At 38.3% G+C, this 15671-nt stretch overlaps 1 long non-coding RNA gene across 1 annotated transcript; it reads left to right on the forward strand.

The window, feature by feature from the left end:
- Window positions 1-2530: 2530 nt before the first annotated feature.
- LOC135225505 (uncharacterized) lies at window positions 2531-15671 on the forward strand. Its single transcript, XR_010317016.1, has 3 exons — window positions 2531-2672; window positions 13951-14038; window positions 14609-15671. It is a non-coding gene; the product is annotated as an uncharacterized LOC135225505 (long non-coding RNA).

Raw genomic sequence — 15671 nt, forward strand, 5'->3', positions numbered from 1 at the left:
AATGTTGTTACGGCACTTCAAAACAAGAAAAGCTGAACACATGATTATGCTTTATAAAACATATGTTCGTAGTCCACTTGAATATTGCAATATGATATGGTACCCACACTATCAAAAGGATATTGCACAATCGAGAGTGTACAAAGGTCCTTTACAGCTAGAATAGAAGAAGTTAAGGACCTAGACTACTGGGAAAGACTACAATTCTTAAAATTATATAGTCTAGAAAGGAGAAGAAGAAACGCTACATGATAATTCAGGCATGGAAACAGATAGAAGGAATAGCAGAAAATATCATGGAACTAAAAATATCAGAAAGAGCAAGCAGAGGTAGATTAATAGTGCCCAAAACTATACCAAGAAAAATAAGGAAAGCACACAGGACATTAATCCTACGCACCAGCATCGATAATGCAGCGTCTATTCAATGCGTTGCCAGCTCATTTGAGGAATATATCAGGAGTGAGCGTAGATGTGTTTAAGAATAAGCTCGACAAATATCTAAACTGCATCCCAGACCATCCAAGATTGGAAGATGCAAAATATACCGGAAGATGTACTAGCAACTCTCTAGTAGACATTAGAGGTGCCTCACACTGAGGGACCTGGGCAACCCGAACAAGATGTAAGGTCTGTAAGGTCTGTAAGGACGTCCGTCTTCTCGTGGTAATGAAAACTTTGACTACTTTTTGCAAAAAAAAAATCCCAAATTCTTTTTCGATTTACTTACTTGCCTCGAGATGTGTTACGTAAACAACAAAACGAATGCATCAACGGTGACAGATAACATCATCTTTCCTCATACTGTTCCTGGAAGTAGCAGTAGGAATATTAGATGGAGGAGAGAATAAGGAACAGTAACATTAGCCAGATTAAGGGCAGTACAGTGATAGACTAAGAAGTGGATTATGTAACCATTTTGCATCATTTAGAGAAAGAGTGCTAGACGGTATAGATATCTGTTATTACAAAGACATGATACTACACTAGTATACTGTGCATTCCACTTAATTGAAATATGCAAGCATTCATACCTACATATTCAATATACTGTGCTTTCGCCTTCACATAAATATCTGCTTCTTCAGTTACCCGTTAGGTCGTAAAGAAAGTACTAGTAATTTCCTTTAGAGAAATATTAGCAATAAAAATCTTATATGATTATTGTAATGATGTGCGAACAGGTTTAAGTAAAAGTAAAGAGAGAAATAAAAAGAAAAATGGGGTTGGGGTAGGGGACCAGGAACAACAGAAAGCACCTAACCACACACGCACTCTCTCTCTCTCTCTCTCTCTCTCTCTCTCTCTCTCTCTCTCTCTCTCTATATATATATATATATATATATATATATATATATATATATATATGTATATATATATATATATATATATATATGATATTTATATATATATATGATATATATATATATATATATATATATATATATATATATAGATATATATATGTATATATATATATATATATATATATATATATATATATATATATATATATATATATATATATATATACTTATATATATATATATATATATAGAGAGGTGAGAGAGAGAGAGAGAGAGAGAGAGAGAGAGAGAGAGAGCCTGCCAGTCGAAAGAGACAAAGTTATAGGAGTAGAGAAAACATAAACAGTAGAGACTGTAGTGAATTATCGAATGTAATCTGCTTTACCAGAGTATCCTACAGAGGTGGAGGAGATTTTTATTCTGAGAAAAAGAGGAAATAGTGCGAAGCTTCTTGGTATTCGAAAGAAATAATGAGATGAATTTGTAAAAGTAAAAATCTTTATATTTTCTTTTCTTTCGCTCAAAGAAAATTATTGCGTAAATAGGCATCGTATGCAGTGCATGAAGATCCATTCTCTCTCTCTCTCTCTCTCTCTCTCTCTGGCTAAGTGATCACGTTTCAGTGACAGTTTGGCGACGTTGACCTCGACAATGGATCATTATGTACCTGGCAGCCAGTAGACTTTTGGGTTACGTGGGTGTCTCATATATTTACTATATAATATGTATATATATATATATATATATACTATATATATATATATATAATATACATAATTTAAGTAAGGGGTTGTTACAAGGTAAATTCTCACTCATACCGATACCCTACCTGATTTAGTTCAAGGTGCGGGTCTAATGTCATAACTGGACTTCCCCAGAAAAAAAAAATGTATATGATTTTTTCCTTATTTTCTCACGTTTTCCTCAGTGTTGTTTTATTGTCAAGGTCATGATTTCATGTCAGCAAGATTAAGAAATGTTTTTTTATGAAATACGAGTCCTTAGTGGTAAAGAATTATTTTCAAAATAGCTCGAATACCCTTGAATATCTTGTAGGATTGAGAAGCAGTTTTGGGCGTAAAAAAGTTTTAATCAGTTACCCCCCTCGGCTTTGAAACATTTTTCTGTTGATGCCCGTCGTAACATTTTCCCTTTTAGTATAATAGTGTTTCAGGAAGTCTTTTAAGAGCCTTCCATTTACGCTATATCACCGTGTGAGCAAGGGAGGGCGGCTCAGCCCAACAACGTGACAGAGCAGTTTAAACCAGGGGCATAATATGTTTACATTCCAGAGTTGAGGCTAGGACGACTTGCTTATCTTCCTTAGTGCACATATCAAGACCGCTTCTGGAACTCAGGTAGACGGTAAGTGAAGCCCTCGGTGACGCCAGTCATAGGACAACTACCTGTAGTATGAGTTAAGCAATCCAAGGAACCTTATTTCAGAATATCGACACAGCCATGTCAGCCTAGTTGTGGGTGAGGGCGTGAAGTAACGACCCGGATCAATCGTTAATATAGCCTAAGAAATATTTTGAACATGCATTTGCTTGGTATCGCAGTGCGAGGAGTTTTTGCATATGTAGCTACAGTATTGAGTGCTATTAAGGAAATAATTCATTTTAAGGCAATCGTTATTACGCAGTATTTTTATATACTTGAGTTTGTTTTGAGTTGTGAAAGGGTAAGCTTACCCTGGCCTAGACACCGTTAGTTGCGAATTGTAAGTTTTCATGGCCTATGCAGAGTTTTTAGTTGTTGTCTTGGTAAGGTAATATTAACTCATATCTAGTGTCAATGTGCCAAACTGCCCTACGGATTAAATATTGACATTCGTAACGGTCTAACGGAAGAACTCGATTGCTAGTACATATTTCGATCATCGTAGGTGATACCTTGAAGACCACGGAGAAACATTTAAAAGGTGCTTCACAAGAGTCCTGGGAGTTTAAACCATGAATGTTATCTCGAGAGCACATGAATATTTTCTCCCTCTCATCTGCATAATTCGAAGGTTCTCTTGTCAAGCGTATTGTGTTGATCGCTGAGGATCTGTATGTCTGTAGTCAAAAACTGCAAGGTTAGCCAAAGTGGGGCTAGGTTAATGGCCGTAAGTACGATTCGTCAGATTTTCTGTTATCTGTTTATTCTAAAGAAACGCTGATGAATTAGCTTAGTCCGATAGTTAGCCTCCTTAGTAGACTTTATTTCCCTTATTTAACCAGCGGCTATTAGAATAACTGATCGTTTCAGCTGTTAAATGGGTGTTTTGTGTATCCCGGCCCCCTTTACAGTGAAGTACTTTCAGACAACGACAGTGTCAAACGAAATGTAACGTTCAGTTTTTCCCTGGTCTTCGAAGTATTGGTTGTGGGGAAAATCAAACGTGATTGAAGTGACGCCTTGGATTTTAACGTCGTTTTTCATTGTGATAGAACGAGAAAAGTGGTAGACTATCGGCGAATGAAGTGTTCAAGTTAAACGGTGGACGAGTACTACTAATCCCATTGCTTTCCTGACGAACTGTGTGATATAAATTGCAAATTGAAACCAATGAAAAAAGATAAATTGTCGCCGAATTTATGGTGATTTCGAGTGAGTTGTTTAGCTCTGGATATGGAAATAGAGGCGCAGCAAATGTTAATCATGGATACAAATGTTAATATCTTAAATTGTGCCTGTCAGAAATGAAACGCTGCAGATTAGAGAGTTGACAACTGGTAAATCTTTTGATATTCAACGTACTGTGAAGTCCCCTTAACCGACGTGTGCAGTTTTTCTTCTCATTGATGTATGCATTTAGGTGAATAAAGAGAAGTATTTGACAGTTGATAGAGGTTATCAAGAACCGATTTGTTTTGTAGTGTTATGGTACTATAGGGATTTTATATAGACTATGCACTAGGATACTTTGATTGCTAATGATTCTAGGTTAGAAACAAGACATTACTTGCTTGTGGAGTGTTATGGTACCTAGGATTTTATATGAAATATGCACTGTGATACTTTGATTGACATTATAGATACGTAGGCGTGGAAAATAAATGTACTGGTGTTGCAGAGCGGCTGTAACAGTGAACAGAATCGCAGAACCAAGGTCTTCGGACCTGGGTGTGAACTGCACGTACACCACAAAACGATGATGACTCGCCCCATTTGAATTGTAGATTTGTTTGAATTACAGTTCTGTGGGAGTGACGATGACTGTCTACTTTTATAGTTTTTTTCTTTCTTTTTTGAGAGACTTCTCGACTTATTCGCAAATGGTTAAGCTTTCTTTTGTATATTTTTGGGCGCCGCGGTTTGTACCAGCCCCAGCGGGAGATGAACGTGAAAACTTGAACAAAAGAAGGTGAATTTCTCGAATTGTCTCACCTTTGCTGCATTATACATTATACACGCTTTTTCTGTATTTTTCAGTAAAAGAAACAGGGCGCGATCCGACCTCCAGCTTGTAACATTTTCCTCTTACGCACAAGTTGTAAAAACATTATATTCCTAATTTTAATCTAAGTGAAAATGTGCTCAAATCTATGCTAAACAAGAGAGCCATGTTACACCAACAAAAATTTAAATACGGTATATTTAATTAGAAATAATTTTTCTGTACTGTTTATTATTATTATTATTATTATTATTATTATTATTATTATTATTATTATTATTATAAATAAATCATAAATATCCTATTCTAAAATTCCTGTATCGTCAACTAAACGTTAAACGCCTTTTTCAGACGTTTTTAGCCTTTCCATAGACCTTTCCTACCCTCACCCTTAACACAGCAGCAACAACAAATTAGTTGGTAGGCTTACTCCCCGAGTAAGCGAAAATTATTAATAAACTATCTTGCGAAGCTCTTATGTAGAATGTGCTTTTTTTTGTAATAAATTGCTCCCTTGTAACACAGTCGCCTCGATGTCTGTAGACTGTCACTGGCTCCAGGCTCCAGTCTTCATCGGATCCAACCTCCCCCCCAACCCCCCACCCACTCTCCCTCACGCTTTCCCTTTTTCCCTCTCCCCTCTCCCTACCCTTTTCCATACCTTGTCTACCCTTCGTTTCCCCATCTCTTCCCCTTCCCTCCCCTTTCCCTTCTCCCTTCCCTACCCTCCCTTCCCTTCTCCCTTCCCTACCCTCCCTTCCCTTCCCTTCTTCACCTCTCCCTTTCTCCTTTCCCTTCCCCCTCCATTTCTTACTCCCTCTTCTTTTTCCTTCCCCTTCTCCTCCCTTCCCTCCCCTCCCTCTTCCTGCCTCCCTTCCCTTCCCCTTCTTCCCCTCCCCTTCCCCCTCTTCCCTTCCCTTTACCCTCCCATTCCCTTCCCTCTCTCATATCCTTCTCCCTCTCCCCCTTCCTTTCCCTTCCCCTTCCCCTTTTCCCTTCCCCCTTCCCTCCCATTTCCTACTCCCACTCCCCTCTCCCCTCCCCTCTCCCTCTCTCCCTCCCTCCTCCCTTTCCCTTCCCTTCCCTCTCCCCTCCCCTCCCTCTTCCTCTCCCTTCCTTTCCCTCTCCCCATCATTTTCTCTTCTTCTCTGACATCGAACTCGGCAATAACATCGTGTCATGTCAAAATGACCTCTTATTTGGGGAGGTGACCCAGTCTCACCTGTCGTCTTCCATCAGGCTGCTGACGCGTCTCTGTCAATTACAGTTGACAGATTTATGTAATAACTCTTCTCTCAAGTCATAGCGGGCAAAATGTTTATTTTTTTAAACGTTTACCAGGAGCTGTAATAAAATAAACGTCTGCTATAACAATGAACTTTGATGGTAAGTTTGGGCAGAGGTGATAGTTTTGTTTGAAAAGGCTTAGTAGGAAAGTCAAAGGTGATTGTTTAGTCTGAAGAGGCTCAGTTAAGTTTTGTGTGTGAGATTTTGTTGGTAACGTGAAAACTAACCCTATACCTGCCACACGCTAAGTTGGCGGTGATGCCCCGCCCCTTGCTAAGCTAGGGTGGTAATTGGATTACAGCAACTATTCGTGTGGCTATTCATTTGAGTGTGTTGAAGGCGCTTGCAATTACTAATTCAGGTTGTTTTTATTGTAGAAGTTAATTATACTCTTTAAAGAAAATGAAAATGTTTGTTAAATGATGAAAACGTTTCAGAACTTTGAGAAAATTATCACTAAAGTATAACTCAAATAGTCAAAGTCAAGGATTTTACACGATTTCGAATGCACTCTGATTCATTTATCTTCAATATCCCGTAAATATATAAGAAATTGGTCAGAATCATGTATATTGTAAAGGTCATTTAAATACGGAGATGCTATATAGTATGAATATAGTAGTCCACGTGTCCAAATTACATAATTAATGGTTAGAAAACATGCACCTTATCTAGGGAGGAGAATGATCACTAAAATAGCCAGTTACTGTAATTGGCGGGAATTTCAAACGCAGTTGTTAACCGAGCTAACATTGAAAAAAGAGAAACAGCTCTCAGCTTAGTAACTATTCAGCGATATACTATACATACACTGAAGTATAAAGGAGTAACTGTAATAATGGAGGATTGCTTAAAAAACACAAAACGTATGGGACAGATAACGAGCCAGACAAGAATCGTCGTAATTAAGGTCTGCAATTATCTTCGTGAGCAATATGATAAGGAAGGCAAAGATGATATCGTAAAGAGGACTGCTGCTGCAACAGGAATAATTCTGTTCGTTCCCATTCAGCGGATAAAAGCAGCAACACAAGCGTGAAGAGATGCACTCTCCACCCCCTAGGTCAAGAAAGTCACCAGTAATGGGAGCCTTAGATGATTTTGATAAGGACTGTGTACGTCGGGAGATAATGGCTTTCTATGAAAGAGGTGAAATTCCAACAATAGAAAAACTGCTGGACAAGGTGAAGAAGCCACCTCTGAATTTCCCTGTGCTTATATGTCCCTTCTCAAACTTGTTAAGGAACTCGGCATTCGTTATAAGAAAGTTGAAAGCGGTAGGAAGCTCTTGATGGAAAGGAACGATATTGTTCTTGCCAGAAATAAATATCTAAGGCTTATTGATGAAAACCAAAAATCCTATTCTCCAAGACCGGAAATATATCTGGATGAGACATGGGTAAATCAAAATGAGTGTGTGGACAAATGTTAGACTCTACCCGATGGAATTGTTGGTCCACGAGTGAAAACGGGTAAAGGAGCTAGATTTATCATAGTGCATGCTGGTGGAGAATATGGATTCGTACCAGGAGGATTGCTATTTTTCCGATCGAAAAATGGTAATAAGGGTGATTACCATGATAGTATGAATCATACATGCTTCCTATCATGGTTTCAAACACAGCTACTGGTAAACATTCCCGCTAGGTCGCTCATTGTCTTAGATAATGCTTCATATCATTCAGAAATATTGAACAAAGCACCTGTCAGCAGTTCAAGGAAATCGGATATTGTCTCCTGGTTAGCTAACCACAATATAGCTCATGACCCTTCCTATACCAAAACCGAACTTCTAGATGTGGTAAAGCAGCACAAGTACCTCCAGGAGTATGAAATTGACAAAATCGCTCGAGATGCTGGCCATGAAGCACTCAGACTTCCTCCTTATCACTGCGAGTTCAACCCGAGGTTAACAAATGCAATTCAAATCCCAATCAGACTTTGACAAATGTTGAATGTATAACTAAACGTGCAATAGACAGAGTAACAGCAGAGGACTGGAAGTCATGTATGCGTCATGCAAGAGAAGTGGAGGATATTTATAGGAAAAGGGATATAGCACGTGACCATCTAACTGAGAAATTGAATATAAACATCACCAGTGACAGTGAGGAGTCGGAAAGCGATGATGAATGATTTTGTTATTTCAAGTTATTGTTTGATGTAGCCTATCCAATGATTGATTAATGTATTTTCTTTCGTTGAATCAATTAAATGTTTAATGTATCAAGATGTATGTTTATTTTACCTAAGCATGTTTACATATATTTGGGAGGATGAGGGTCAAGCGCTCGCTCTCTCTCTCTCTCTCTCTCTCTCTCTCTCTCTCTCTCTACTCTCTCTCTCAGTCTCTCTCTCAGTCTCTCTCTCTCTCTCTCTCTCTCTCTCTCGATTTCTACGAGTTTCTGTAGAAATAGCAAATTATTCCGGCGCTTGAATTTTGCCGTAGATTTCATAAATTAATTTTCAGAAGTAGCAAATCATAGAAATGGCAACACTGACTGAATCAGTCGAGTTGTCTACGGTGAGCGAGCTGTCAAAATCAGGTGATAGCTGAGCGGCTGTTTCTCTCAATACACCTCCTCCCTACTTCCAACAGGCATATTTCGTGGTGTTTTATGTTTCATATAATTATACGGCATATTCAAAGGTATGCAATCGACAGCATATGAGTTACCATGAAACTTGGATTGTATTGTTTGATTTATTGAATCCATATATAACATAATGCTCCGAAATAAAGCATTGCTTACATTCGACAAAGGTTTTTATTTTTGGCTTCGATTTCCTGTAATTTATAAAACTTCTAGTTTCCCTAATCCGAATAGCATTTTAATAATATGAAAATATTTCAAACTCTAGTTCTCCAATGATTAACACTTAATAAGGTAATAGAAAGAGGATTCTATCATATCATACTATTTTCTGTGAATATACAAGAAAGGACTCGAACTAACGAAGTGGGCGGAACATCACCGCCAACTTAGCGTGTGGCAGGTATAGTTTAATTACCCATATGATCAATGGTTTCAAGGTAAAAAAAAATAATAATACTATGTGTAGTATTATTCTAAGAGGCTAAGATCATTCAGTTAATTGTAAAACACTTAATTAAATTACCCATGTTACCAATGGATTCAAGATAAGAAATTTAATACTGTGTGTAGTATTGTTATTCTGGGAAGGTAAGATCACGCATTTAATTGTAATCTACTTACAATGTAAAGTTATTTTTTTAGAGTAACTATAAAATGTTAAGTCAGATCTTAACTTCCTATTCTTTTGGAATTAACGGTCTTATTTCATAATTAACAAAATAAAACAACAGCGTTCAACCCCTTTCAATCAAGTAACTGCAAGCTATGGTCACCCCAGGTTTAGGCTTAAGTCCGTCTCATAAACAGCTTTCAGGTGACACGCGTGTTCATGGGTCGTCCAGATATTGTTCATTTTTCTTATTGAACAAAACCAGAATCTGGCATTATTAATTAAAAGGTGCTGCAGTTAACATGTCTCGATTATTTGCCCAATCATTATGCCGTTCACGTAATAATTTTTTTTGTAATAATATGGTTATATGACATTCAACCCCTTGATATACCCTAGCCTATTTATCATATTACTTGCCGTCAATGATTGATCTTGCTTACATTTTATTTTATTTTTTTGTATTTTATTTTTTCATTTTTATTTTATTTTATCTTTTGCCCCATATCAAAGATATTTGTCACTCAAACCATCAACATATGTTATCGTTACTTCCTCCCTATGATTTATATTTTGCTTATTTTAATTTTTTCTCCATACATTAAAGATATGGCTTAACATTAGCTTGCCTTATCCAGTTACTGTCAGTCAATAGTTTATTATTAACTCGCGTTTACTGCCTTCGATTGTTGGAAACCTTTATGTTGTATATTTGGGTCCATAATCTCATTTTAACTCGAGAGTCGCCAGAAAATGAAAAGGACCTTATAAATTAAACACATTTGATAAGAGGTTCTTCTCTTGCTTTGCGCCATATTTGAATATGTGGGAGAATTCCTTCTCGTCTGTTAAACTGCCGATTTTAAGAAATAGTATCCTGGTTCGATGATAATTGCAGATGTGCTTATTTAGAGACCCTGAAAGCTTTTCATGTCAGGAAAAAGCGTAGATCTTTTTTGGCATGGAATGATTACGCCCAGCTGAGAGCCTTTGGCTTCAATATTTTATGCGTCAGCGGAAAAAAAGTTATATTGTAAAAGAAACCTGCTGAATGAATAAGTGGGCAGCACTTGTTGGCGCTTGAGCTTGTCGAAAGGTTAAGGCAGTAGCCTTTTTGACCGATGACTTTGACTGTAAGAAAAGTAATGAGAAATAAATTAGTCCTTTTTTTTCCCCTGACTTGCTCTATTTGTCTGCCCCCATTATTATTTAGCCTTGATGCATATGGTGGTGTATATGTAAACGGAACTGGTATTTAAATTGTTTTTTTTTTTTTTTATAATGGCAATTGCTCGACTTCTGAGTTGTCTTGTTATTTTAGGTAACATACCTGGAAGGGGTTCTTTTTGCATATGCTGGAGACCAGGTGAAGCGGCTGAGTGTGGGAGAGGCGATAAACGCCCCTGTAGATTAATGCGCACCTTTATTATCTCTAGCTTTTGAACCTCCATTGGCAAAAGGTCTGAATGATTTTTTTACTCCCCTAGTCTTCTTTTGGGCTTTCGCAAATCGGGCTTTACGTAGATCTAACGCTTTCAAACCGAACACCCACAAATTGGGCATTCACAAATCAATGGGTATTGTGGTTGCATAGCTTTCAGTTTCCAACATTTTGCAGATATATCTCTGGCTTTTGGTAATGGAGTTCGGGTGATAGGCATTGACTTTTCGCATATTCGGGGAGTAAGCCTGCAAGTTAGTTTGTTGTTGTTGTTGTTGGGGGTAAGGAAAGGTCTATGGTAAAGCCTAAAAAAAAAAAAAGGTCTTGAAAAAGGTGTTTTGCGTTGAGTTAAAGAGAGAGGCATTTTAAGATAGGATATTTATGATTCATTCACTAGAATGAAGATGTAAAAGGTAAATAATGTGCATGTTAAACAGTAAAGAACGATTAATTCTAATAAAATATAACGTTTTATTTTAATTTTCGTTGGTGAAACAACCATAGATTTTAGCACATACCCCGAGTAAGCTTGAGGTCGGGTCACGCCTTATATTGCTGCTGTCTTAAACATGATGCCCTAGTTGTAGTGGAAGCACTCAGTGGCGTGATTGGTATGGTATTGCCCTGCCCCCCTCGGTGGCCGCGAGTTCGATTCTCGGGCATTCCATCGAGGTGTGAGAGATGTGTTTCTGGTGATAGAAGTTCACCCTCGACGTGGTTCGGAAGTCACGTAAAGTCGTTGGCCCCGTTGCTGAATAACCACTGGTTCCATGAAATGTAAAAACTCCATACAAACAAACTAACGAACAACACTTAAACCTTTAATAATTGTAACCTAACATTCCCAGTGGCTGTTGTAAGAGACGAATGGGTTGCAATGTAAACAGCGGCGATGAAACATTCCACGAGAAAAGTTCAAAGCTTCGGTAATGGTAACCATCACGTCTGATATATCGCCGTGGTTAAGTGCTGCAATGAAGTGTATGATTTATGCATGCAATTTAAACTTTATTTTAGCAACGTCTTCAGGCTGAAAACAAGCTTCGGATATGTATCGTTACTCTGGTTCACAATAAAGTTTTAAAGTTATTTAAATTTGTTAGTTTTCCGTCGTTTAATCGTTGTCAAACCATGTAGAAAAATTAAAGGGTGTAGCTGTAGAAACCTTTTCCAGTGGACAAATGTATTACAAAACTCATATCCTGCCCCCGGGTTGTCTCCCCTGTGGCAAGAATGGCTCACATTCTTTGCGAGATGGAATTAGAAGTCGTCATAATAAATTTGCTTTAATCCCCAACAGTTCGCCGCATACAAAGCACCGTAAGCTCCTTCACGAAGCACGGGGTGGGCGTCAGTAGCGTTGTTAGATTTGTGTTTCAGTATTACTGCTCCGTAGGGGGTTAGTTCCGTCAGTGGACCTCATGCGGTGCACTGTAGGCATTACGTATGGTTCTTTGTAGCGTACCTTCGGCCCCTAGCTGCCACTACATCCCATCCTTTTACTGTACCTCCTTTCATATTCTCTTTCCTCATCTTACCTTCCACCCTTTCCTAACAGCTGATTCATAGTGCAATGCGATGTTTTCCTCTTGTTACACCTTTCAAACCTTTTACTGTCAATTTCCATTTCAGCGCTGAATGACCTCATAGGTCCCAGTGCTTGGCCTTGGGCCTAAATTTTGTATTCAGCTCAATTCAGTGTTACTGAAGTAGTCCTACTGTTTCAACATGGGTAGGCCTATTGTGTTATACTGGAAACCTCGGATACACTGCAAATTTACTAAAAACGCTCCAACAGTAATGGGAGGGTGGGGGGAGCATCGTGCAAAGCCTTTTTCTAGGTAGGGATGAAACTTGCAATAAATAGCTCAATTAGTAAAATATATGCCTGTTCAAAACACATGAGAAGCAGCTGCAAAAAAATGGTTAATGTGCGCTGTCATTGAAAATCAAAGGATAGAGACACGAGATGGTGTCAGATGTGGCAGTGGTAGTTACAGAGAGACAGCGTAACTTGATCTTCCTTGATATCTATCACTCGATCAGATTTCTCTCGCTGAAGGCGCTCAACACTAAATTTATATTTCAGTAACCACAAGTACTGATCAAGGAACTAGATGTTAATGATTTGAATGGAGGCAACGGGAAATCAAACACTGCTAATTAAAAGATGTGATAAATGATAAAAGTGAACAATTGCCCATCCCCTCGTGGTTTTATGATGCTGATGGTTTTGGCAAATAATGTGGAATACGTATTGTTAACCTTTGAATGTCCACACGGTCGAACAATGTCTGACGGACAAACGTTGTTACCAATTAACAATTGTGCCGTCGATCTTTGCCTTGTGAGTAGAGTAAAAGCAGTGGTATACAACCTCATCTGGTACCACTGTTTGTTGCCAGATCTACTTCCATCGTTTCAACGCTTATGACGTCATCCTGCTTCGCCTATGATATGGGAACAATGTTTGTCCGTCGGACATTGTTCGACCGTATGGACGCACCTTTAGGGAATCAATGTGCACGAGGAATTTTAATGTGTAGGTCTAGCAGAAAGCTTCCAGTGAGGTGGAACATCGGAAAGAAACTAACAACAGTAAAAGTATACCCTGTGCCTAAAGTTCAAGACCCTGCAGTTAATATTATAATACAAATGTAAACAAAGGTATGTGTATAGTCATTAAGATAACTGTTGAAAGCTGGGGTACAGCATTTTTTCGGAAGTTTCCGCTTTCTAAAATGTTTCAGAGAATTTCCGGGCGTTTTCCGATAATATGTAACTCCATTTCAGTGTGTCCGTTTTTCAGGCATTGTCAGAAGTAGAATTTTGTTTGTCAGAGCCTTTAGAGATTTGGTAAGTGTTCGTCACACTAAGTAAAACTACCCGTTCTTTTAGCATTTATTTTTTCCTGTTTTTAATCAGTACGTGAATGTTAAGTTAATGAACACATTTTTTAGAAATTCGGTAGATTTTGCATACAGAGTTATTGGTTAATGTTTTGTTTTTATTTGTTGATAAGTTCTGGTAATCACCAATGGGTGTCGCCAGCTTACAGATTGTTAGCTATAATTGTTTCCCGTTTCAAAATCAAGTTAAGCACCAAAAACAAAATTTACTGCAAGTTCAATGGCTAACTGTATTCCAATTTATGTATTTTACGTTTTTTTATACACCACTAATTATGATATTCCATTTTAGAAAGTCTAACTTTTCTGAAGTTAGGCTCAATATACTTGGCATTGATAGTGTCTTTAGCAAGTGTCATTATTTTTGATGCAATGATTTTTTAAGTAAGTGAATAAAATTGTCTTTCTTTTCAGATTCCTGCAATAATAGCCTCACAGACGTTGTTTTAAGGAAGAATACAGTGCTATTTAAGACCTCATTCTGAAAGTCAGTCCTGATTGGGTAGGTTGGTTACCATTTCATTGCACCGTAGTTAGCTCCGTTATTTAGTGTTCATAATTAGGAAGATGAACTATTTGATTTTAATTACCCTTTTGTTTGTCTTTCAAATTTCGAAATTCGACCCCTCCCCCCCCCTTTTTTTTTAAAGACGAATTGATAAGATTGCTAACTGTATATCTTATTATTTTAAGCTTATGCTGTCCATAATTGCTTGTTTCTTGCTCTATATCTTCCCAAGGGAATATTCACTTGATACTTTTTACGTTTTTGTCCAACGTCATTGGAGAGCGTTTTAGAGGTCGAGACAGGAAGACCTTTTAAATCATTACTTTTAGAGTACATCGTCATCATTTGTCTGCTAAATCGTAATCCTTTTAATGTAGATTTCATGTCATTGAATTTAACTCACTATTATGCTTTGTTAGCAACTGACACTCTTAGGATAAACTTGACTAAAGGCAGTCAATTCAGTTTACATTTCTGATAAATTGCCGATGAAACCATTGTCCTTACATGCACAGCAATTTTTATCTCCTTAAACATTGTTAAACCCGTTTTTTTTTTTAACAGGTCTAGCGGTCTTTCATATATTATTGCCACAATTTCCGAGTTCATCAAGTGCATGTCATGGCTGGGGAGGCACAGGTTTAAAATCGTCAAGCGCGCAATCTCTGATGATGTTGGCTTGGCTGCCCTTGTTAGACATATGAAAGCGGCGGTAATTATACTACTCAACGACATGTATGCACGTGATGAACCACTTGTTGTACACTGGGAGGAACGCAGCAAGGCTAATCTTAGGGAAGACATGGACAGCGAGTGGGTAACTTTAATAGGTACCTGACAGAATGAGACTTGACTTCACATACCTCTTTCATGTCCTACCGTCTCCTGATGCCGATTGTAGAATGCTTTACCGCAAGACAATAGACAATTTGGCTATGGCTAATACCAAAAGCTGACACTTCGTATGTGAATCTCTTCATGAATTATTCTAAAACTATACTGACTTAGCGCCTGCTGTATTTCAAAACAGAGGCAAGGTGAAATATGACTGTGAGGAGGGATATGACCTTAAAACTAGGGACTGGTGGAAGAGGCATTCAAAGGGTGAAGGGAACATGATTCTTCCACCTAGGGATGAATCTGGGGAAAAGCTTGGCTAGTTAACCACTTGCGTAAACCGTATGCCAGCGCCTCAGTGGCGTGGTTGGTATGGTCTTTGTCATCCGCGAGTTCGATTCTCGGGCATTCCATTGAGGGGTCAGAGATCATTGTGTATTTCTGGTGATAGAAGTTTGCTCTCGACGCGGTTCGGAAGTCACATAAAGCCGTTGGTCTCGTTGCTGAATAACCACTGGTTACACGCAACGTAAAAAAACCAGAAAAACCCAACATGTATTATGCCGAGATACATGGCAAACGGAATATTCCATGCACTCAAACATGCACCTATAACCTCAGTGGAAATATTACCCCTGGTGATTTTCGGAAAAAATGCAGGAGGGCATAGCTGCAAAGTCAGAGAATACAATGCCTGATTTTTAAAGCAAGAGAAACCTATTCTGGCTGCGATGTTTTCGGGGAAGTCACAACCTCTCTCTCTCTCTCTCTCTCTCTCTCTCTCTCTCTC

This window comes from Macrobrachium nipponense, chromosome 13 (assembly GCF_015104395.2).
Source record: "Macrobrachium nipponense isolate FS-2020 chromosome 13, ASM1510439v2, whole genome shotgun sequence".
NCBI lineage: Eukaryota > Metazoa > Arthropoda > Malacostraca > Decapoda > Palaemonidae > Macrobrachium > Macrobrachium nipponense.